Genomic DNA, 26,491 nt, shown 5'->3' with positions numbered 1-26,491 from the left:
CACAATCGCTTATAAATTATTTTAATAAATAATCATTTCTAAGATATAATATGTTTGTTAATTAAACACTAAACTCAAATTCATTTTTTAGATTGAACTATTTATTCATCAGAAATAAATTAAGTTCCCTAGAAAAAGCATTTTAGAGATTTACAAATAATATCCAGATAAAGTAGTAAAGCTAAATAAAAAAAAGATTTCTTATTAAGAGTTTTTCTTCAGTTGATCACAGAACTGTGTAAATGAGATTTAGCACAAAATTGGATATAAACTAATAAAAATAGTCAATCAATAAAATGTAAACAAAAAGAGAGCTCTTTCTAAAGCTGGAATATATTAAATCGGAATTCCAAGACAGGTATAGGCTTTTATTATAAATGTTGAACAGTAAAAAAATACATGTAAGTCATATAACCAAAACTGACGGAAATTTAATTAGGGACATATTTTTGATCCCTAGTTAATTAGGTACTTACGTCAAACAAGTGTTCGATAGGTAAATTAATGCCAGTTAAAGGTATCGAGGGATTTAAGAACTTTGCATTATTGTCTTTTTTCTGAATACTTTCCTATTCTGTTTTTTCGCAATATCTCATTACGATAAAATTAAGCTGCGTGTAGTTTCCAAATTAGAAAGCTAATTCGAAAACAGTTTCAATTAAAAAAAGGCTTTTTTTAATAAGGCTATGCTAATTTATATATTTATTAAGGTATGCGTGCTTTATATGCGTTTTTATTTATTGTAAAAGCAAAATTGATACTGTTCCCTCAACGAAAATTAATACAAACACTTTTTAAGACTCACTAAGTTTTATTACTAGTGTCATTGCAAAAAAGTAATATACCGAGGAAATTCTCTGTAGCTCATTTGTATTGTTGTTTTAAGTCAAAGTTTATATGAAATATTCGACATTTCTATCAGGAAATAAGTTAATATTTTTGATATGAAACACATATAACACATATTTCTTTTGAAATAAATTTATCGAACTTCAAAGGTAAATTCATTGTCGGATTTTTTTCAAAAAAAATCTCTTGTTTTTAAAAAAATATGCTTGGAAATATTTTATTGAGTAAACATATTTAATAATTCAAAACTTGGTTTTATTTTTATTGCACTTTGCGTTAAATATTACACTATTAACAAATCCCCGATAAAATTACGGTAAAAAGTTACAGATTTTGGGTGCCGTTACTTCTTACCGTAAAATCCTATTTTAACAAAACATGTTGCAGGATAGAAATCTGATATACAATAGTTTTTGGAGTAATAATTACCTTGAAATTAATAATGACTCGAATACAATTTATATTACTACAAAAATTATGGTATCATATTTTACGGTAAGAGAGATTATAACGGATGATGCTCCCGAAGTTCCGGTGCTTTGTACTGTAATTTGATTTGGAATTTTCGCATTGTAATTTTTTCAATACTGAAAAAACCAAAATCTAATGTAATCTATTTCAGTTTCTATTATAGTAGCGAGGAACAGATTTGAGTCTTTTCTATGGTTTATGCCCATCTATTTCTCACAACAACTGTTTTTATATTTATCTTATTAAGTTTTTTCGAAACTCTCGAAAAAATTCCATATAGAAGAGAAAAAAACATATTTTAAAATTTTTCGTAACTTACATCTTTTTAATCTTGGTATTTACAATATCAGAACTTCGATTGAAGTAATTAATTCATCTTGTGAAACATAATTTTTCTGAACTTCTATTAAAAATGCGTCAAAATTTAAAAGCAAAAAAATATATTTATTTTTACTCAGAAGTATTTTGAAAGTTTGAAAGCTTTCCAAAAACTACTTAATATCTTTTTAGTTCTGTGAGAAAACTACTCAACTAGTTTATACTACTAATCGATATAAAAAGAAACTTCGTTTTATTTCTCTTTTTATATAGTAATCTTATTAATTTCTTAAAAACATAGCAAAATAATGAAATACATTTCTCACATTATTAATTTTCCAATGCATAGAAAGCTACTATCTAAGAAATATTAATATTTTCAGATTTCCAGACTTTCTTAAAGTAAAATTTTAAAGTCATACATACGTTATTAAAAGGTTTTGTGCATTTAAATATTTACGACTGACATTGGGAGAAAGAAGTTTAATTCAAAAATAACATTCTTAGACGTGTGAATTAACGCTTTAAAAAAACTCTAAAAGATGCAATGTAAGTAAAGGCAAGTGCCCACTTTCACTTAAAATGTGAATTCATTATGTATATGTAAATCTAGCATGATGTCGACTTTCATAATTAAGTTGTATCCCTCATGTTTTAAAATATAGTATAAAAACAAATGGGTACTTAATGTAATTTAGCGGCATAAAATAAATAATATTTTCTTGTTAATTAAATTTAGATTTTATAAGTGCTTTTCAAACCTTACCTAATCCAGAAACATTATTTCTAAACATTTGTATAAATAATTGAACTAATTTGGAAATAATTCTCTAACATAAAATAAAACAAAATATTTAAGTTGGAAAAAGTTAGACAAATTTAAAATATAGGTATAAACACTAATAAATATATTTAAATTTTTTAATGTTCATCAATTAAACAAAATTTCCAGACAATCCCTACATAAATTCTTGCCTTTTCTTAAATATATTTTTTATTTAATTCAAGTTCAAATAATCCCTTTTTGGTATCAGTATCAAAATATAAATACTGTCTTCTATCTAATACATATCGAACGGTCATTTTAAATGTATTTACTGACATTAATTAAATTTCATAATCTCTTAGGTGTTAATTTAATTGGAAGATAGAAGAGGTAAATTTTTTTATTATATTCGAGTTGTTTTATTGTTTTAAGAAAGGGTGAGACTGAAACTGAAAAGACATTTCTTGAAGTTTTTTTTATATACATCATGTTCTTTTAAAGTCTAAATGACAATCACTTTTAGATAATAAATAGTACCTTAACATTCAAAGCTTGATAAACAAACTTTAATACTTGCACTACATAAAACGGGAATCCGTTTCGAGAGAAAAATTTAAAATCTTCAAAAAAAGCAGAAAGTTAAAGAAAGAGATCTTACATGAATTTTTATATTTTATTTCTACATTAATAAAAATTTTGCATCTTGGCAAGTTACTTAACTTATCAATATGAATTATTTGGTGTTGTGTTATTCTTAAATGATGATGGGAGAGCTTAGCCGACAACACAGCAACTGTTTTAAATTATGTTAATAATAAGCAAAGAAAATGTATTAGAAACTGTCATAAAATTAGTATCACAAAAAAATCAAAACATATTTTTTTGTTATATAATTTTAAGAACAGTCTTATGGTCATCTAAAGAAAGTGATCCGATTGAATAATATCAATTCTCGATTGATGATCAATTGTATCGGGTTGTTTGGAAAGTGATTTCGTTTTTACGACAGAGGATTTAATTGTATTTTTCAGAACTCAACTTTGCACTTAAGCCGCATTATCATTATATGTTTTGAGAGCTGATATAGCAAGGCTTGTGTGTGGAAAAGTTCAATAAATTATAATCAGTATAGTTTTTGGTTGGTGCCCTTTTAAATATGGAGAGCAATAAGCACCATTTTCGTCATATTTTACTTCTTCACAATAGAAAATGTAAAAATGCTGTTATCTCCAGAAAGAAATTAACCGATGTGTGCGGAGAAGATGTGTTGACAGTACGCCAGTGCCAGAATTGGTTTGCAAAATTTCGATCCGGCAATTTTGGTGTCAAAGATGCACCACAATCTTGAAGGCCCGCTGAAACTGATAAAGACACAATAAAGGCATTAGTTGATGCAAATCGGCAAATAACAACACGTGAGATCGGGGAGAGGTTGAATTTATTGAATTCAATTGTTTATGACTACTTGAAATCCTGGGTTCAACCTCGAAGCTCGATATATGGGTTACCCATGTTCTCACGGAGAGAAATTTATGTCGTCGCGTTGACGTCTGTGGTTTGCTTCTCAAACGTCACGAAAATGATCCATTTTTGAAGTGCATCATTACTGAGGACGAATAATGGGTTGTCTATAACAGTGTAAAATGCAAGAGATCATGGAGCAAAAAAGATGAACCAGCTCAAAGCATTTCGAAAGCCAATATCCATCAAAAAAGGTGATGCTTTGTTTTTGAGCTTTTACCGTATAACACAATAATTAATTTGGAAGTCTACTGTCGTCAGTTGGACAAACTGAATGATGCAATACAACAGAAAAGGCCAGAATTAATCAATAGAAAAGGCATAGTGGCGAGACCTCATACAAGTTTGATCACTCGCCAAAAGCTTTTACATCCTTAATGGGATAAACTGCAACACCCACCATATTCTCCAGATCTGTTGCCTTCGGATTATTATTTGTTCCGGTCACTACAAATTGTTTTGAACTGTAAAATCTTTACTTCAAATGAAGAGGTCAAAAATCACCTGAATCAGTTTTTTGCCAGTAGAGACCAAAGATTTTATGAGCGTGGAATCATGATACTACCTGAAAGGTGGCAAAAGGTGTTGGACCAGAATGGTCAAAATATAATTTAATAAAATATTTATTCATTATACGAAAATTTTCTTTCATTTTCCCTCCAAAAAACGAAATTACTTACCGAACAACCCAATATTTCAGGTATAAGAAAAATGGGGACACTTGTGACTAAAAAAAGATTTCTTTCAAAGCACATTCAAATATATTACGATGGTTTTTTTTATGTTTAAGAAATAATTGTTGAAATACTCCTCTACAGTAATACATAATATGCAACATGAAAAATGCATTGCCGATAAAAAGAGAAAAAAAACTTCTAATGCGGATCTCTTTTTAGGAATATAAAATATAACAAGTAAAATAAAAAATAGTTAAAAAATTGCGTTTTGTTTTAGTTAAATTTTATCACCTTAAGAATAAAATTCATTTTAATTTTGTGAAAGCACTCTATTACTCCTGGTTTTATTCTTTAATTAATTATGGTGCAATAATGTATGGCGGTGAATATAAAACTAATTTACTTCCTTTAATCTCAGTTCAGAATAAATGCTTCAAGATTATTAATTCTCTAAATATAAATAATTCAAGTATAACTACTACCAATATATATACGAGAATTAACCTATTACCATTTCGCCATAATGTATTTTTTCGTATTTTACTCCATTTACACAACAATAAATTAATATGCAAATTAAAAACTAATGTGTCTGAAAGGAGACCAACTGAAATATATGAGAATCCCCACTTTACAAAAGAAATTTCACGAAAACAGTTTTTTTACTTAGCACCTAATTGTATAATAAATTGCCATTTCAGTTGCAAAACATACAAATATATTCTTCTTTTAAGCGTGCTTTATTTCAATTTGTGATGAACATTGACGATTTAGATCTCTATTTTTCACTTTAAAGGAAGCATTTGATTTTTTATACCAGTCTTGCCAATCCAAATGAATTTCTTATGTTACCTTTGTTATTTTTTTATATAGTTTCACTCATTTTTTTTGTTTTCTATTATTACACTGTTCAACTATATATGACGTCTTATGATGAGTAAAATAATTTATGATTGTAATATCACCCCCCCTTTTTTTTCTTTTTCTTTAATTTCTATTTTAAACTTATTGTATTACTTTTCTTTGTCGCCTTGACAGGATTTTCCTCTTGACGACGAATATATATTCTTTGCATTTATGTGTTTTTGTTCCCAATAAAGTTGTATTTGCTTGTTAAAAAGAAATTATATATATATATATATATATATATATATATATATATATATATATATATATATATATATATATATATATATATATATATATATATACATTGCAACAGTTGAATCAAACACTCAAATCGAAATTTTTTTAACTATTCTACCTAAAATAATTTTTTCATTAAATTAGTTAACTGTTTTAATGCATAAAAATCTCAATTTACAAATAGATATTTCCTTTTGCCCAGATTGATTCCGTCTTAGATATAGTCTACTGAACATGAAAGAACATTAGATAAAATATGAAACGGCAGAATGCATCACTGTAAGCTCTCTGTATCTTAGCCCTCAGAGATAAACATATTAACTATGTTTCCCTCTCTACACTGATAAGTTAATCAAAGCAAATGGAGAGTTAGTGTTAAGTAGATGATGTTAAACCAGAAAGCTGGAATGCAATAAACAATGTTCGTCCATGACACCTAGGTCATTTCTTTCCCCTTCTTTTTTCTTTGGTGTTTCTAAGGAAGAATATTTTTTCCTTCTATTCCGTATTAACCTTTTAATTTTAAAATAGTATTGCAGAAAATGGTCATAAAAATGCATATTCTTTAGCAGTCAATAAAATTATATGAAACTAAGAGTATGTACAACATTGAATTCATTTTTAATTAGACGTAAATAGACATGTATCATTAGTGTTGAAATCTAGTTAAAAATAAACTATCTATTGTTTCAATTGTTTCGCCACTTTTGAGCACTCAAGCACACTTTTTATATTTACAACGTATTTTTTAAATTTTTTTTAACTTGATGATTTTGTAAAAAAATTCGTGTTTCATAAGGCTATAAAAATTTCGAAAAATCTGAAAATTCAACAAAAAATAATATATGTGCAAAGTAAATTAAAAAATCAAATTATTGAGCTACCTTAATATATTTCCACTTCATTTATTTATTTATTTGTTTTAAAATTAGAGGACACTTGAAATAAAGTTAATTATTTTTCTCCATTCAATGTATAATGACTTCTTTAACTCATAATGTTTTGTCTTATTATTGGAAGTTTCAGTATTTAAAATTATTTTACGAGGAGTAAAAAAAGACATTTATTATGAAAATGTCCTATGTATAAATGCACCTTAATTTAGAAAAACCTTAGAGATTAACCAAGTAATGAAACCACGCTTTTTTCGTATTTCTCTTTTTTCATTAAAAAATAAAATTAAGAGGTTTAAAAAGCATCCATAACCATTAAAGTTAAATACAAAAAGACAATATAATACCTCGTAAAGCAATAAAAAAATGTTTTTCCAAAAAACTAATTGAATAGTTAACTATGCTTTTATTCATTCTTATAAAAATTTCTGAAATTAATTACTTTTATTCCTATTCGCTTGCAGTATCTCACAAGGCTAAACTATCAGTTGTATGTGGCCCACAGTTATTTTTATTCTTGTATAATGGGGCTATTTAAAACAATTATAAAAATATCGTTACAAATTTATTCTTAATATTTCGTTCTACATTCAAATGCTTTGATAAAAAAAATAATTTAATTGTTTCTAAGAAGCTATTTTAGAAATAATCATCATATTTTTAGATTTTTTTAAGTATCTCCTTCTTCAATTATGAAATAACCATTTTTTTCATGTCTGTTATGAAAAAAGTAGATAACTGAGTCGTGTTTTTATTTCTTTATTTGAGAAGAACATCCTTCAAAAACCATTTCTTTAAATTGCGCTAATTAAACAACTTAACGATAACTGCAATTAAGGTGGATCGAAAAATTCATTTGCTCTGAGATAACTTTACTTTTAAAGATAACTTTCTTTTTTAACATTTTAAAGCTTATATCTTTAATTTTTCTCTAAATTATGAATTTTTTAAAAAAATTATATCAAAATAAAAGGTACGCAGGTATTTCATGCGTCTGTAAATCGTTTTCACAGTTAATAAAATCTTTTACTATTTAATACAAAATATTTTTTAATAATTGTAATTGGGAGGGCAATTAGATAAAAATTTTTTTTAATCAGTTAAAGTCTTAATGTCCATAACTGAATGCGCAATGCATAGTTTAAGGTTACGTTTCTAAAAAGCATTTGTACTTTCAGTGTAAAATAGGATTTTTTTTTATCCTATATCAAAGTATATATTGCTGAATAAGTATTTAGCATAATACTGATATTGCACGAATGAAAACTTTTAAACTTTGATATAACATCTAGTTGACCTCGTTTCAGCATTAACAATACCCAACATGAATATAATTAAGGAAATTTTGAAAAATGTTTGAAAATTTTGATTAAAGTCATATACGAATATACATATTTAAATAGAAGCTAAGCCTCGGGGGGTGATCTCCAGCTGTCGTTCTGAATTTACCGAGAGGGTTGGACTGAATTACTATCCATCTAAATTATTACAATCTCTGAAATTACTACCCATACGAATGAAGTATTGTTTCTCTTACGCGTTTTTTAATTAAATAGGCTAAAAAACGTTACTTCATTTTTCCAGATAGCAATATCAAGCAAATTAATAAGCAAAATTCTTGAATCTTACAACTTCCTCAAAATTCCTAATTAGTAGAATTCAAAAATCCTTATAATTATTACTATATAATTATTATGTCCTATAATCTAGCATCATTTGATTTAGTGTAAAAGTTGCATAAGAAACAATACATCACTGTGTAGCATTGTTGTACACCCCTGCTTACACTTATAACAAATTATGCTACCTTTGACCTTTTTTCAGAAAATTCAAGACTTTGATATAGCATATGAACATATTATGATATAGACTTGTCCGACAGAGTTAGGCCTGGTTTCATTCGATTCAAAGTAAAAAGCACCTATGAACCATTATCTTACTAGTCACTAGCAACTTTATACTTCACCTCTTCCTGAACCCTTCTCCCTAATGAAGTCACTCTGGAGCATATATGGCAGTACTTTTACTTTCGTTACTTGTACCGCCGGTACAAGTAAAAAGTACGTACTTTTACTTGCACTTCGTTACTTTTTAAATTTAGTACTTTTACCTGTACTTTCATTACTTTTTTGGGGAAAAAGTACAAGTATTTGTAACGGAAATGTCGAATGAAATCGTTACTTTTTCCTAAAACTCGGCAGGCTTTTTTAAAAAAAAAAGAAAAAAAATTTAAATTAAAAAAAAATGCTTACGTTTTTTTTAATTTATAAAGTCAGTGTGCAATATATATGCATTCACAGCTAGCTTCGCGTTTAAATACTACTTGAATAAAAATAGGTGAATAAAAATATTATACGTGAATACGTATAATGCGAGAATAAAAATATTAATTAGCAAGTTATTTTCATTCATTTCCGAGTTTTATGCATTTATTTAATACATTTTAAATAAAAAATTTTGGATTTTGTTATTACGTTTTTCAATTTTCTTTTTTAACTCACTAATTTTGTGAACATTTTTGAGCATTCTGAACATTTTTGTCTTAATACATTTTTTACTAAATTCATTTTTACCTAGTACATTTTTTACTAAAATTATGTTTATGCCCGACCTTGTCGAACAACGCCCAGTCAAATCTCTAAGAACTTCAGAACTATTTGTGCTATTGAAAACTATTATAATTACTATTTTAACTCTTGAAAACTTGAAGGTATTAATTTAGCCGCTGATACTAAAATTCGTTTACAAATTTTAATTATTCCTTGGGCAGAAATGTTCGGAAAATGATTTCAGCATTAGCCATTGTGACAAATAAAACTGTAGACTGTTCTGTTTCAACTTATATTGCACATTCAATTATTTTTCACTAGCTCAAAGATCACAAAGCTATCTGAAACCCCGTGTTTGCTTTGTTTATGTTTGTAATAAAAATAATAAACTAAAAATTAAAATCAATAGATAAAATTTCTTTTTCGTGCAAATCCATAAGAAGTTTGATATTAAAATTATGTCTGATTTTAAAATTATATTATACGATTATATTATAAAATTGTAATATTCTTCCGAATTTAAAAATAAATGAATGTCCATAACTTTCAGAATTAAAACTAATTAAATAAATAACAAAAATTTTGCAAAAACATTAAAGAACATAAGAATATTATTCAATAAAATTTTAGATTAGTTTGAATTTTCGATTTCCTAGAAATGTATTTTTAAATCGTTACTTTTTTGTTTAGTACTTGTACTTTTACTTGTACTTTTTACTCGTTACTTTTTAAAATAAGAACTTTTTACTTTTTACTCGTTACTTTTTTTAAAAATACTTGTACTTTTACTCGCTACTTTTTAAAAGTAACGCTGCCATATATGCTCTGGAGGCAAATGCTCACCTCAAGGAAGAGATCAAAATAGATCAAATTTCAAATATGTATATTGCACTTAAACCATATAATATTTCAAACAATTACCAGTTTTTACCTAATAAGTTCAGCATCCAAGTACTCAACGGAATTTCAAATATGTATATTGCACTTAAACCATATAATATATCAAACAATTACCAGTTTTTACCTAATAAGTTCAGCATCCAAATACTCAACGGACCTAGTTAAATTGATTCGGGATAGAAAAAAGCTGATCTTTCTATGTTAAAATCTAATTGTTTTAAATAAAGAAATCATTCATAGATTTATAAAGATTGCAAGAATCAATAATTTATGAGCAAAAAAATCTAAACTTGTGCTACTTAATAAAATTATAATTTTTGGTCTGTGATTGAAAGACACTCAAAGTGCGCATAAACACTTAGCTTTTTAGAATGTTTACTGTCATGTATAATCTTAATGTAAAATGTATAATCACGCTGTTTACAATTTCAATTCCAAATTTGGAGTAAAATAATCAGCAGACAATTGACTGCAACGTTTAGTTCAGGGTAATTTTTACCTTTACAGGTTTGAAACTGTTTACAACTAAACTAGTATGATTATAAAGCCATAAATACATAACAATACGTTTTAACCTTTTACAACTAGCATGGTTTCAAAACCATGAAAAAAGTTTCCTGTGCATAAATGCTAGGCTTTCCGTTAGGTAAGGGACATTGGAGAATGCAGGACACTGGAAAGTTTTCATGTGTTGTAAGGAATGGAGGAAATATTGTTGTGTCAACGGGGACTCGAACCCTAGCTCTGTTGATCATGAGACTGGCTGATTAGTCATCTCGGCTATAATATGATTTTAATTACCATTTCCTTTTAAATTATTTGCCTGTTTTTGTTTGAATATGGTAAAATAACAATTAAATAAATTGCTATATTACCATTTTCCCGAGAAATTTCTAACAATGCTTTATTAACTTCTATTCTTATATTTTATTCACTTATATCATATCCTTTTGTTTTTTTGTTACTTTGGTTATAGCTTCATTCAATTAAGTGTAGAAATATAAGAAAGGAGTAATATCTCATTTTTCAGATTGGAAATATTTAACTAGTAATTAAATCAAAACCTCTTATAAAATCTAAACTATTAGACCTATAAATGTGAATCCAGTGTCATTTTATGAAATTAAAAATTACATTGAAAACAATAATTTTTATGAATAAATCGCACCATTCATATTTTTTCTCATTAGTCTCCTTTTTACTCAGCTAAATCAAGATTGAAAGAAAGGACCTACTTCATATGTTGGGAAAAGGCACAAATTTCACAAAAAGTTTATATCTTTCTCATGATAATGATATATTTCTCATAATTATTTCCGTTTTCACTTCTTAGGAATTGGCCTATAAGGAATATAAAAAAATTAAAACCCCATGACACATAAATTACATTACCAATGGCACACACATTTAGTCATTTAATCATTTATTATTGATTGAGTAAATTTTTGCTGTAAAACAAATTGATAGTTACTTTCTAGTACCACTGAGTAATTTCAAAGAAACAAAATAATTTAATAATGTGCCATGCACAAAATAAAAACAAGGAATACCTTAAATAACTTTTGATCTAATGATCGGATGCCGATGCTCTAGAACTCAATTTTTATGGTTTCGATGGGGTTATCTCAAACATGCTTATTAATTAGTGCTAGTTATATGCTTATTAATTAGTGCTAGTTATATGCTTATTAATTAGTGCTTTAAGTTACAGAATTAAACACAAAACCGATTCGGATTTCTGATCCTTTTATAAGGGGTAGCCGCGTTCATTAGTGATATAAGGGGAAGCCGCGATCTGAGAAATATGGTCCAAAGTTTGAACCACTTAATGTTAATTTTCCTTTTTGAATACTTTTTAAGCGAATTTGAAACATTTTAAACACAGTTATAAAATGCCTTTATTATAAGATAATTCCATGCTAAAATTAACTTAAATATTCATCATTTTTTTAAAATTTTATCTAATATTAGTCGTGAAAATTTAAATTTTGAAGTAAATACTTTTTCAGGTCATTTTGAAGAATATTATTGAAGGCAAAATTTTAAAAGTGAAATCGGACGAATAAGTCCTGAGAAATCGATTTTTTTTTAAAAAGTCGTATTTTAAAATTTTTACTTCTCAGGAACTAATTGGTCGATTTTTCTCAAATATTACTTATTGCCATGTAAAATTATATCCTTTGAAATGATGAAAAAATAATGTACCTTAAAATTCAAAAGTTTCTCGAGTAATATTAATTAAGTGAATAAAAAATAATAAATATTTATTAAAAGTTAGTTTTTGCTGGAAATTATCCATGGATATATGAAATCTATAATTGTGTATTAAAATTTTTTGAATTCACATAAAAGTTTCTTGAGATATGGCGAAATAAGCCTGAAGTTATATTAACATTAAGGGGTCCAAACTTTGAACCGCTCTCCTGACCAAATTATTGGGACTATATTCCTGCTATCATAACTTGGTTAGCTATAAGTCCACTTCATTAATGATTAATCATGCAATTAAGACAACACATATATCATTGCTAAAAGACAAACAAAAGAAAAATCGTGGGGAAATGACATCTTTAATCTCCCCGATTGCCCAAGAAGCAGTGCTGTAGCTGCCTTTCGTCTTGCTACCAAGCACGATTGCTTATACGACCATCGTTTCCGTCTTAAAATAGTGGATAATCCTGCCTGCCCCCTCTGCCGCAGTGGTGCGACGATGAATGCATGACATCTTCTCAACTGTTCAGTTCTCACAAAGAACTGCATCTACTCCCGATACTGGGAGGCCAGAGAACTTTTGTTCAATTTAAGTTCTTGAATTAATTTTTGTGTTTGATGTTTTGCTTTTGTTTTTGTATTTTGTATATTTCATCTCCTTCTGTATTTGTATTTTTGTTTTATTTTAATCTCCGTACGGCGTTAGGATAATGTCCGTATCGCCTGCTGCATTGGAAATAAAAAATATTCCTGCTGCCCCTTATGTTTTAGGGATCAGAAATCGAAACCCGTCATAAAATAGGTATATTTATTCAGAAAAAGTTGATTTTTTCTTTAATTTCGTTAATATATCATCTGCATAAACTAATTAGCATACTTGAAGCCACCCCTCGAATTTTTAAGAATGAGCCCTAGATCGTAAAAATTCCGATATTAGATCAAAAGTTGCAAAGGGTGGTCCATTTTTTTATTCTGCTCACTATACATAGAAAAAATAAACATACGAGTATGGAGTTGCTGCAGGCATATAACTAAAAATCCTTCGGGATCTCGGGCTAGAGGAAGACCTCCAACTAGACGGCTAGATGACACTGCTAAAGATCTAAAACTATTGAAGATAAACTACTGGAAAAAAGTCGCCTTGGACAGGAGGCGTTGGAGGCTACGTGTTGTTGAGGCAGCCGAAGCCTGTAAGGGGCTGTCGTGCTGAAGAAGAAGAAGCAGGTATATAACAATATGTATGGCTGTAAGAGTAAAAAATTAACTATTAAACTTATTAATATTTAGTTAATTTTTGTTTGCCAAATACTTCAAACTAAATTTATTTCACAAATTACTTTACATTTTACTTATATGATATGCAGTTAATGTTTTTATGTTTGTAGTATTTGTCATTAAATTACTCTTCACTTTACTTATTTCTATGGTTTAAATTAGCATTATATCAGAAATTTCGCCACTTTTATCTGCTGTGACGCGAGTATTACCTTACCCAGGCTATAAAAATATTTTCACATGACTTTAACATTTTCACTATCGAAACTATTATTGTTTCATTGACTGTGCAAGTAAGCCTAGAATAAAACTGTTGTTTATTAAAATTCTAGTACGCTACAGATTCGCTAAAAACAGATTTGCACTAAGAAAAAGAGAGCCATAAACTATTTTCTGACATCTTTTTATGATGAGCCCTAAATTAAACTGACTACTTTAATTTAAAGCAGAGGAAAAGTTAAGTCAAAAACCACTCTTGTACCACATTCACTTGATAAGTCATATATTTTACTCCCTTGTGCCTGGTAATAACTCTAAAGCTTTTCCAATTGATACGGTTGCATGTTCCTTTTCCACTGTTCACATTTTGACGCATGTAATATTTGATTTTTATAAAAATAATTTTTTAACGTCATATGCGGAAAAATGTTTCATTATGAATAAGACATCTTGAAGGAAAAACTTATAATATGTAACATAGATTTGCTGCTAGAGCTGTATTTATTTAAACTTTAATTATTTAGTAGCATAAATTTTTAAAAGCAGTAAAAATAATTTAGTTCTCCTTGCTTATTGGGGTATGAAAACCTAAAAACCTTTTTTTTTCATCAAATGCACAGTAATTCTCAGCACACTTTTAACTCTTAAATTACCTTTTGCTGAAACTCGTAACTAGATTTAGTCATTGTATTTATTCTGAGATTTTTTTTTCTATTTTCATGCAGTCGAACAATGTTGCTTCTTTCATTAATGCATTGCAAAGAAAAATAAGCCAACCAACTTTGTAAGAAAGAAAGTATTGGTTTCCTTTAGAAACTTTAGTTTTCATGTTACTTTCTGAAAAGTTAAGATTCTAAATCAATGAATAACTAAACCGAAAACAGAACTTAGAGAGTTATATGCACAATCATATTAAAAATCTAGTACACATTTATGCGTCAAAATATTATAAATCTTTGCAAATTAATCAAAATCTATTTTATGCAAGAAAAAAAAAATCATGCATTTAAGTGAAATTTATTATGCTACTTAGAAACAGGAAGTTTTTAAAAGATCTCAATCTTTTTTTATTTTGAATATTTTCATATTTCAAACAAATATTAACCAACCAATTTAAAATATTAGACGTAATGTATTCTAGTTTCAATTTGTATAAAAATATTACATTCATGGCTAGATTTATATAATAAACTTTTATTAATTTAGTATTTATTTCGAAAATAGCTAGCACATTATGAAACCCAAATCAATATAAGAAGTAACAGAGCTATGTAACAAGTGAAACTATCAATTTAACAGAATTAATTGCACAGAAAAATTATAAAAAAATTCACTGTATTCTCTAACAAACCTTAATATAAGTTTAACTATTAAAACAAATTTAAAAATGATTAGTTAATGATTTTAATGTCCAATTTCCATAATCACTTTGAAAAATAATATGATTAGTGCACTGTAAAAGACGGCCGGTGGCTGAGCGGTAGCGCTTCGCGCTGTCGTGCCAAAGGTCCCTGGTTCGATCCTCGTCCCGGACAAAGTTGACTCAGCTTTTCATCCCTTCAATGGGTCGATAAATTAGTACCAAGCATGCTTGGGAACTAAACACTGGGAGTTCCGCATTCGGCTGACCACCTGACCGGAACATCTGCTCCCGCACCCCAGAGTCCAAGGTCAAGAAAACTGAGATTAGCTCAGTAGGCCTTGGCCCTCTATAGGCTGTCGTGCCATTAAGTTTTAGTTTAGTGTACTGTAAAAACTGTATTTTAATACTTATCTGGATTTGGAGTTTTAAAAAAAAATTGTGTTATTTCAAGTTAATACCGACTCAGCGTTCGTACATAATTTGAATGGTGCAGTTAAACCCTTAACACAATTAATTGACAAAGTTTACACCAGGTCAAATGCATTTTACTCGAGGATGTGCTGTTCTCGTTTTTGAATGCTCTCTAAAGTTTGGAAAATGAAGGTAAATTTTGATTTCATTTGTGTTAGAAACAATACAATCAATGGCAGAAGACCCCAGCTGCGCACAATGAGTGAGTTTACTTAATTATCAGTTTTATTTCTCAATATATGAACTTTTTTCAATTTTCGATCCAAGATGGCAAACATCGAAGCCTAACGAGGCTTATCTATCGATCCCAGTTCTTATGAGAAAGCAAGTTTCAAGATCATTTGCCTATAATTTGCCAAGTAATTGCAATCCTCTTATCGAGTTCAGTTAACAAACTGATTGTAACCTATTTAATGGCAAACACGTCTCAATGCTCTTCAATGATTGGTTGACTCAAGTGATTTCCGGTTCACCAAGTGATGCCCGGTGGCTGAACGGTAGTTTTTCGCGCTGTCGTGCCACATGTCCCTGGTTCGATCCTCGGGCAGGGTTGACTCAGCCTTTCATCCCTTCAGTGGGTCGATAAATACCACCAGTACCAAGCATGCTTGGGAACTAAACACTGGGGGTTCTGCGTTCGGCTGACCACCTGACCGGAACATCTGCTCCTGCACCCCAGAGCCCAAGGTCAAGAAAATTGACATGGGCACAGTAGGCCTTGGCCCTCTATGGGCTGTCGCCGCTGAGTTTAGTTTGTTCGCCAATTAAATTTAATCTTCTTGTCGGATTGATTTGACAAATTGATCATTTAAATTGTATAGGACCATGTAAAGTTTTAGTTGTACGATATAGGTATTTATGTTTCCATAGGAAGATTTACATGAATCCATCAGCTGTATTTAAAAAAAAATTATAAAATTAAACTTCGATAAATTTCGGTTTTGTTGCTCATAGTCCTAACTCATATTAATATTCGCTATTTGGTATGCGTTTGATTGACAAACTATTTTTATTTTAAGAAATATTATTATCGATGAATCCTAAGTTAACCGTTTATCTGCCTACGTTCCAAAAATGGATCATAGACCTAAATTTGCATTCAATGAGTAAATAAAGTACTTTTCATGCATTTAAAATAATATTACTTTCCTTACTACATTATGAATAATATTACTCTTCATGCATTTAAAATGTCGATTTAGCTTGGTCCCGCTACCATGATTTTTTTATGAATTTCAGAAACTTGATATTATTGGTAAATATTTCTCTTGTCTGTAATATAATTTACCAAAATTCTATCTGATTTTTATGACACGATTGCGTTTTTCACAAGCTTTTAAAAAGATATTACTGCCCACTGTTAAGCATCGAATTAAAAATTTTGTTTTTAAGATTTTAAAAACAAACTATTAGTTTAAAACGTATTGCTCTATTTTTGGACGTTGACGTTTCAATGTTTCTGTTTCAAAATTTCAAGTGATTCATTGAGTTATATTGCCTGCATTCATTCAATTATTTTCATATGAGGAGATTGCTTTCAGGGAGTGCTTTGCTTTTTCCTGTTCTGTTTGACAATTATTGAGTTAAAATGCATGCTAAATAATCAAAATAAATAAAGAGGTAATATGCTGGAAACAGAAATTGTAAATTTATGGACATAAATAAATTATATGTCCTGAAAAGTTAAAAAATATCAAGTATTTTCGTGTTATATAAGAAACTTTAATGAGTGCATTTTTTTATATTTAATACATTTTTTTAACAAAATCAATATGTTTACAGCAGTCTCTATTTGCGTTTTCTATTAAATATATGTTTCCTAAATTTGATTATATTTATTTGATATTATTGACGGCTAAAATGATTACGTTTATTTGAATCCCACGCACAAACAACTAAAATCAATTCTATTTGACATATTTAAAATGCATATTTTTGTTTCTATATAAATTCTTTTTGTCATTACGTCACATTCCTACGTACTATAACAAAAAAAGCTTTTTTTCATTTAAATGTTCAAATTAAAAAATTAAATTAAATAAAAGTCAAATTCCTGAGTTTCAAAGGATTAATATTTATTTCCTAATTTACCATCACTGATCACCATTAATGCTTGATATTTTCATACAAGTTTCTTCAATGTTCTTTTTTTTATTTGTTATTAAACAAATAAAATGTTTCCTTAAAAAATTCTTAAATAAGTTATTTTTTTTCCAAAATACACATTGAAGTGTCAAAATCGAAAAAATAAATTAAATGTTTTAATTAATAAATAAGAGTGCATTAAAATATATTTCCCGTATACTAAAATAAAAATAAGCACATAATTGATTATAAACAAAATAATCAAATAAACATCTGAAATATAACTTCTGCTTTGAAATGCTTAAAAATACAATAAAGTTGCATAATTTATTAAACTAAACAAATATATTCTTAATATTTCTTAAATAACATATTTTAATATTTAATCGCAATTATCTTTGATACAGTGTTAAATTCTTGTTAATTTATTAAAACAATTATTTGCAGAGCAGTGAAATTTTATAATTCTGCAAAGTTTTAAAATGAGTTTGCAATAACATTTAAATAACTTCGTGGCAAATAAATACGTTTTCATATCATCATGAATTAGAGATACTTTTAAGTCACATGCTTATTTAAACAAATAATATTGATTGCTCAAACTAATATTTTTTACATTCACTCTAAAAGGAATAATATCGGTACTTTAAAATATACCACAGGACTCTACATTGCATGGAATCTTTTCAAATTCTGTCTTCCCCCTTTGTAATTCGGCAGATCCAATGAATAGACACCAACTCTGTTGATGTGTATCATTTTACGTCTTTTCTGACAATGCTCTTTACTGGAGTGCTAGAAAGCTTCTTAGGCAACGAAAGCATTTGCATTTAAGGTTATTTTACTAATTGTATTTTACTTCCTCATTTATTTTTAATCATTGATTAGGTCTTTTCTTATTTCTCAGCCTTTCCATTCGAAATAAAAACTCATAATGCATTTATTTTTGCTGCAGTCTCCATAATGTTAAAATAAGTTTTTTTTCGTGCGAATTTTAACATACAGGAAAATCACAAGCGAAATTTCTGACCGAATATATTGCTGAACAACCCAAACAATTGTGTAAAAGAACTCTTCCTGGAAACGCCAAATAATCTTACACCAAACTTACCTGTTTTTACATTATTTGAGAATTATTTTCAATTCCTAAAATACCAATGCAAACCCTTCACGTGATTTGAATATCAATAAACGCCAAGTAGAATATGACGAGAAGTTTGTTTACAATTTTGAATAAGCTGGAAAAATTTTGTTGAAATTTTCACCGCTGATATTCATACACAGAAACAAAAATTTTCCGAGTAACATGTATTTTTATTTTTAATTGCGTGATAAGGATAATAGTATTTTAATTTTTATATCACTGAAAACTATAATTTCTAATTTTATAATGTATAATTTCTGCTGTCTTCAATTCTCTTAAGTCTATTTCAATTCCATCTTCATATTCCCTCCTTGCTTCGGGAATGTTTGATTTACAAACTATTTTTCTTAGGAATTAGTGAATTTTAAATTAATGATTCTTACTTTATACTGTATTGCAAAAATATCTTTATTGACTTTTAAGAGTATGCGATCTTACTGAAATTATAAATTTTTATATTATTGAATAACAAAATTGGTCTTGGCTACTTTCTACGTGTAAAAGAATATTTATGTAATAAAACACTAGATCCAATAGTTACGCATGGCGACTCACTATAGCAGTTTGGGGAGACGTAGTGCCCCCCACTTTGGCATGAGGATATGCTAAAATGTTTTACTAGTAATCCAGTTAAAGAAATATAATAATTTTGTTCAACGTAGTAGCATGTCAAGGTTTCAGGAATTTAAAATTTTACTTTTTCTCCAAATGCTCCAAATTTTTAAACATAATATTTAAAAGGGAGTGTTCATATTCATGGGATTTAAAGTGACGAACGAATTACATTTGAGATGACTTATTTTCATCCAAAGTGAAAAATATACGAAAATGTAAAATAAACATTCATAACATCATCTAACTTATCTGCAAAACTTAACATTTCTTCAGCAACTAATTAGTACGCATTTTATGTACCTAGTGAGCTTTGCTCCTAAATATGTCCGGTAAATACTTTTAATTTTAACTACAATCCAGACATTTTCGCTTGATTGTTGTAAGAATTACTTTGTCTTTTCCGTTTCACCTCTAAAAATTTCTTTTCTGTGTTTCTATCAGAAGACTCAAAACCACCTAATGAGCTTTTCAGAGCCATTAAGAGAATTACCCTCATCTCACTAATGAATCCTCTTTTGTCCTCTTTTCATGGTGTTAAGTACTGGATAATGAAGTAGCAATCATACTTCCATGTGTGTTAGGTGATAAGCTACGGTGATGTCACAAATTCATTTTTTTTTCAGATTTTTCCTTGTTAAAAATAGACGTTTAAAAAGTAATCGTGAAATATTTTGAGAATCTCATTAAAATGAACATAAATTAGATATTTAAAAATAAATACACAAGGAAAAATTATGCTTAAAACCATTCGTTTAGAACACTATAGTAAATCAAATTAATTAATATTTTTTAGCTTTTATACATGTAAGAATCAATAACCTTTCTTCATAATTGATATTGAAAAATATATCGTCTAGTTTGCTAAGTATTATTAAAATATGAAGAAAAAAAAATCAGTTATTAGAAATTAAAAGAGAAAAAAAAACATATATCACAAATAAACAATGCAAATTAAGATGTTCAAATTTTAATATAGTTTCAAATTAATATTTGTTCATAATAGATGTTTAGAAAAATCGGGAAATATATTTACAAAAGGAAAATAAATTAGTTGTTATGAATATTAAACTGCCCTAGAAAATATAGTTTGCAAATTTTACAAATTGAATCAATCAAAATTTAACGTATGAATTTGTAAAAGCAAATAATCTTTTTTCATAGAAAACTCATTTAAGGAATTTTAAAAGTCTTTGAAAATCATGAAAATGCATATATAAGTTAGCAATTATAAGTGAAAGCACTTATGTTAATAATACTAAGAAACCACTGACAATTTAATTAATTTTTAAATACGTACAATGTAATACATTTATGCAAATATTTTCTTAAAATAAAATTTTATTACATATCAAAATAAGTGTCATGAAAACGGAGTCTTAAAAAGTGCAAAAACATGTCAGCAAATTACATGATTTTAGATAGATGCGCTAAAATAAAAAAAAATGACGTTTACTAAACTGTTCCTAAGTAGATGTGTTTCCATTACAGTTTTGTAAAATCCTTAAAGCAGTAGTGGTAATATAAATAAATTGTTTAAATTTTTTATTAATTTGGGAAAAGGTTCAAATATTTAATGTGATCTATCTAAGCTCTAAATAAAATACTCTAACACCAAAATTGACTTTAAACACCAATAATGTAAAATGCTTAAACAATGTCCAAGTGCATCCAGACCATTCGTGAATTGTGTTTGTCTTCAACGCACTTCAATGTATCGGATACGCACCCAGTTTACCTCATTGGAAGGTGAACGATTTATCTCCCGATCCACCGCGGTTCTGTCGCATATAATTTTATTTTATAACCGTCGTCGAACTGCTGCTATATATATATATATATATATATATACAGTGTGTGTGTGTGTGCTACAACACTTTGTAAAACCATCATACTCAAAACTATCATATACTACTGTGGTGTGGCTAAGTAAAAGAAGGAGAAAAAAAGGGGGTGACTAACATTAAGTCAACTTAAGATTAAATGCAATTTAGAAAGTAATTATGTAAAGGCCGAAAAAAAAGATAGTGGGGTACATTGGAAGTGGGTACAAAATTTCAGGTAAGAGCGACAGTGGAACATGCTGAAAAAAAAGGTGGAGAAAACAACTTATACAGTAAAATTACTCAACAGACCCATAGTGAAGGATGCTAAGCAAGAATTTATTAAAAATTTAACAAATTTGAACTACTAAAATACTGGCAAACATGCCAACAAGGAAAACTCGGCCTAAGCCGAAAAACAAACAAACACTTCAACGAGGGAAAAAAGCAACAACTGACTGTTTCTTCGTTATGAAGATAGGCGAGAAAAACCTCGCCAAAAAAATTAAAATTTTACGAATATCGCATTGGTTGGACGGAGAAGGATCAGAGGGGCAAATCACAGAGCTGCAAATATTGGCCAACTGGCGAAGTTAATTGTTATGCTCCGTGCCAAACATGAAGCAGGGTTGTCAAAAGTGGTGACACAGTGGGGGAAAAGAATTATGTGGAATGTTCTGGAACCTTCTTGGCGCCATCGTAAGATCAAAAGGGGCGCTTTGCAATTGATGTAAGCCGAAACGTGGGAAAACGGACTTGGGGTCACTCCTTCTCAATCCAACAAAGGGGTTTGCTGACTGGACATACATCTTGCTGTCAGCGAAGCAACAAAAGGAGGAATCTTCCTTTAAAGGAAGAACATAATTACAGAGAAAGATTACTTTCCCAAGGTTACAAAAATATACTTGAGGCTTAAAATTTAAAGATTACATGAAAATATTGCAAGGAATTATTTAATACTGACAAATAAATAAGATTAATTACAAATGTAAAAAGAAGAAATTAAAAACCATACAATTAAATAAAATTTGCATATTACCATTAAGCTGTCACATAATTACATTATTAACAAATTAACAATTAACCAATGATTATTAAATTAGATGAATGATTAGATAATGAAATTATAATTAACAAATGATTTTAATTAATATGTAGTTTACCATACTACATGTATTCCCCCCAGGGAAAAAAAGCAACAACTGACTGTTTCTTCGTTATGAAGATAGGCAAGAAAAACCTCGCCAAAAAAATTATAATTTTACGAATATCGCATTGGTTGGACGGAGAAGGATCAGAGGGGCAAATCACAGAGCTGCAAATATTGGCCAACTGGCGAAGTTAATTGTTATGCTCCGTGCCAAACATGAAGCAGGGTTGTCAAAAGAGGTGACACACCTGGAAAAGAATTATGTGGAATGTTCTGGAACATTCTTGGCGCCATCATAACATCAAAAGGGGCGCTTTGCATTTGATGCAAGCCGAAACGTGGAAAAACGGACTTGAGGTCACTCCTTCTCAATCCAACAAAGGGGTTTGCTGACTGGACATACATCTTGCTGTCAGCGAAGCAACAAAAGGAGGAATCTTCTTTTAAAGGAAGAACATAATTACAGAGAAAGATTACTTTCCCAAGGTTACAAAAATATACTTGAGGCTTAAAATTTAAAGATTACATGAAAATATTGCAAGGAATTATTGAATACTGACAAATAAATAAGATTAATTACAAGTGTAAAAAGAAGAAATTAAAAACCATACAATTAAATAAAATTTGCATATTACCTTCGAGCTGTCACATAATTACATTATTAACAAATTAACAATTAACCAATGATTATTAAATTAGATGAATGATTAGATAAGGAAATTAGAATTAACAAATGATTTTAATTAATATGTAGTATACCATACTACAACTACTTTCTATTAACTAATGTAATAATATATAAAGTTCCAATCATTTATTTCCCCCGAGTTGGCCCTTCTATTTCAAATTAATTCATTGATTTCCTTACATCGATTTTACTTTAATTAACTGAAACTTCAGCTGGTTTTAATATTTAGTGTACATTTCATCGATTTTTACTTTTATAAGCCAACTACAAAATCTCTATCCAGTGATTTGCCCAACCTGAGCGTGGCCACTTTTGAAGATCTTTTAAACACTGACTATAATACTCTGATATTTTACTTTATTACCTCTTAACCTTAACACAAGTTTTTAATCCCAATATATTTTACTGTTTCATTTTCAACCTCAGCCCATTTAACATTTTTACTCCACCTGTTTCAACTTCTCGAACTGCTCCTCGCTAACCTGTTTTGTGAGAAAGTTTGAATCCTGTGACTCTCAGCGAACTACTGCCATAATTATGGAGGTAATTCTTTGTACGCCTCAATCTTATTTATCAAGTGATGTGAAAATGATTGTTATACTTATATTACGATTACTCAAAATTTTAAGAAACCATTGTTATCAGGAAACCTTTCGGTAATTGATTTTAAATTTTAATATTAATCCTACCTATGCTACAGATGCCACAGATGGTTCTTCGTTGGATCTTGACTGAGCGTGTTTGCTGGGTGTCAGAGCTTCCTCTCTTGGGGGGACTATCGCGACGAAGGTCAAATCTCTCCGTAAATGAAATAGAGAAGGTTCGGGGTTTCTCTAATTTTTAATTAACTGCAACCGAGAGATGAGCTAACTACGGTATAAAGTTCTATCAACGGTACACGATCAAACTACGGTATACGGTAAAACTACGTTATAAAATACCGGTACTTAAGGTGCATCACCATGAAATCCTTTTGTACCGTAAAAAATCTTACCGTCTTTGTTTCAGTAATATATTGTTTAATAAGATTGATTCAGTGATTTTACAGTAATTATTACTGTAAAAATAACAGATGATAATTTTTTGGCCCCATAACATGTTCCGATAAAAACGGATTTTACGGTAAAAAATACCGACACCTGAATGCCGGAACTTCTTACCTTAATTGGATCGAGAATTTATTATAGTGAGAGTGCGATCATATTAAATTCTCGTTAATGATTTTTTTTAGCCACAGGGTGAATATCATTTTCATCATCCGATTGAAGTTTATGAGATACCCGAAACTGCAGCATCTTCAAAGTCTGCGCATCAAATTGAAATGAAGAAATTAAATGGAATCCCTAAATCAAGAAAATTGAAAATTGTTTTCCTTAAATTTCTCCACTGCACCGCGAGTACCGGGATCCAAAGAATCTCAATTGTTTTGTAAACAACGGAGTCTGATATATTGTTTTCCCTTGCATCATCTTTTTTATGTAAATTGTTTTCTGAATAATCATGTTACTGTAAATTTATCAATTTCTTCAAATAAATGAACCACTATACCGCTATAGTTAATGTGCAAAATTATTATGTTTCATTTTTAAACTTTGCCTTTTTTTAGACTTTACTTCATTAGTTTAGATATAGAATATAGAATATAGATATAGAATATAGATACCTCGTTAGAATATTGAATTTAAAATGAATTTTTTTTTATTTTAGTAATAATACAATTTGTATAGAAGCATTTTATGTATTTTGGAACAATTTCGTACATATTGGAAGTTTTTGTTTCTTAATCTTGTCAAAATGGTTTATCTGACAAGTGGCAAAACATAACTTCTGATTAACTGCATTTCCCCCCCAAAAAAAACCTGTTACCGAAATAGGAAAACAGAACATTGTGTGAAAAATCATTTTAAGGCACTTGTCCCGTGAATTACTATATTAAAGAAAGAAAAACTCAACTATTGAAAGGTTTAAATGTTTTAAAAGCCATTCAATTTTTTTTTCTAATTTCTGTAAAATGCCCTTTTATAATTTCCCAAATGAAACATTTGTAAGTTGTTTTATTTTATTTTACTTCAGTTTTGTTTAGATTTTGAAATTTGATTTTTACTACAATATTTTTTTTCAAATATATTCTATAACACTTGTGCAATAAGGGAAACATTCTAAATTTAATCATTCCAAATAATATGCTTCAATACTCAGCAAAAATCATTCAACTATTAAAACAATTTTCCAAAACATTTTAGTTTTTTTTAAAAGAACAAATTGCTAACATTAGGTAAGCATTTAATTCTTAGAAGTTATCTAATCTTAAAAGTTAATCTTAAAATTTATCTAATTTTGAAAGTTATACACTAAATAAATTATTCTCTTTTAAATAATATCAACAATAACTACTATCCATTTATTTGTTAGAGTATAATGTAATAAAGATTCCTTAAATTTTTAATAGATACTTCAATGAATTAACATTAAAGTAGAATAAGTTCAGTTAATAAAACCATATTTCATTTTAGGTATGATTTTTCGCTATAATTGTTTAAATGTCCCCCATTCTTTACAGCATTCTGTGATCATTATTAATAAAGATATTTTCTTTTTGATATCTTTTCTCATCTTCGTGTATCTAATTGTTTGAGATAAATACTTGTCACAAGCACCTGCAGTTTATCGTTTAATGCTTTTGCTTAAAGATTTGAGAGACATGGCCCAATTTCTGAATCGGAAAATTTATTCACTAAGATATTTACTTAATTTCCGTTACCGTATTTCTTAGTACAATTTTTGGTTGAGGTATAATTTTATGAAATATTGTAAGGATAGTAAACGAATAATTTTCTTATTTTGTCTTCATTTCTGCTTTAATTAAATAAAATTGTTAATATGTTTGAATATAAGGATAAATTCACTATCATTAGACACAGTTAGAATTTTCATACTAATATTATGGTAGAATAACCGACAGCAGTCTATCCATCGAATAAGCCTTAAAGAATACAGCAAAGAACATTTTTTATAGCTATGGTTTTGAAAGCATTAGTATGGTTAATGAACCATGAACACAAAACTATATACAATTATATAGATAAGAACCATTTATATATCTGGCACGGTTTCAAAACCGTAAAAAATAAATTCAACTGGAGATTTGAGATAATTTAGCAGTTTTAGGGAGCAACCATCCATGTGTAAATGAGAGTATCATATTCCAATAGTCCAGGTTCACAAATCGGGGAGTGCAGTACACTGGAAACACTTCATGCATTGTAAGCAATAATTTGGTGCCAACGCTGGGACTCGACCCCGTTCTGTCGGTCATGAGTTTGACTGATTAGCCCTTTCGAGTATATCATGTACCCAGCT

General features: G+C 28.7%; 1 long non-coding RNA gene across 5 annotated transcripts in view; it reads right to left on the bottom strand.

Moving 5' to 3' along the window:
* LOC122269938 (uncharacterized) overlaps positions 1-26,491 on the bottom strand; it is a 181,914-nt gene that overhangs the window by 115,764 nt on the left and 39,659 nt on the right. For 3 of the 5 annotated variants that reach the window (XR_011636430.2, XR_006225499.3, XR_006225498.3), the window contains exons 2-3: positions 13,306-13,507; positions 11,326-11,431 (exon numbers count right to left, since the gene is read on the bottom strand). This is a non-coding gene — a long non-coding RNA (uncharacterized LOC122269938). Of the gene's footprint in view, positions 1-8,635; positions 11,432-13,305; positions 13,546-26,491 lie in introns of those variants that run through there. The other 2 variants (XR_006225497.3, XR_011636429.2) reach the window with 2 other exon arrangements.

The sequence above is a fragment of the Parasteatoda tepidariorum genome, chromosome 6 (assembly GCF_982258835.1).
Source record: "Parasteatoda tepidariorum strain Cologne lab strain chromosome 6, Ptep-v5.0, whole genome shotgun sequence".
Lineage (NCBI taxonomy): Eukaryota > Metazoa > Arthropoda > Arachnida > Araneae > Theridiidae > Parasteatoda > Parasteatoda tepidariorum.
The sequence above is the reverse complement of the archived record's forward strand: the minus strand, read 5'-3'. Positions and strand labels throughout refer to the sequence as shown.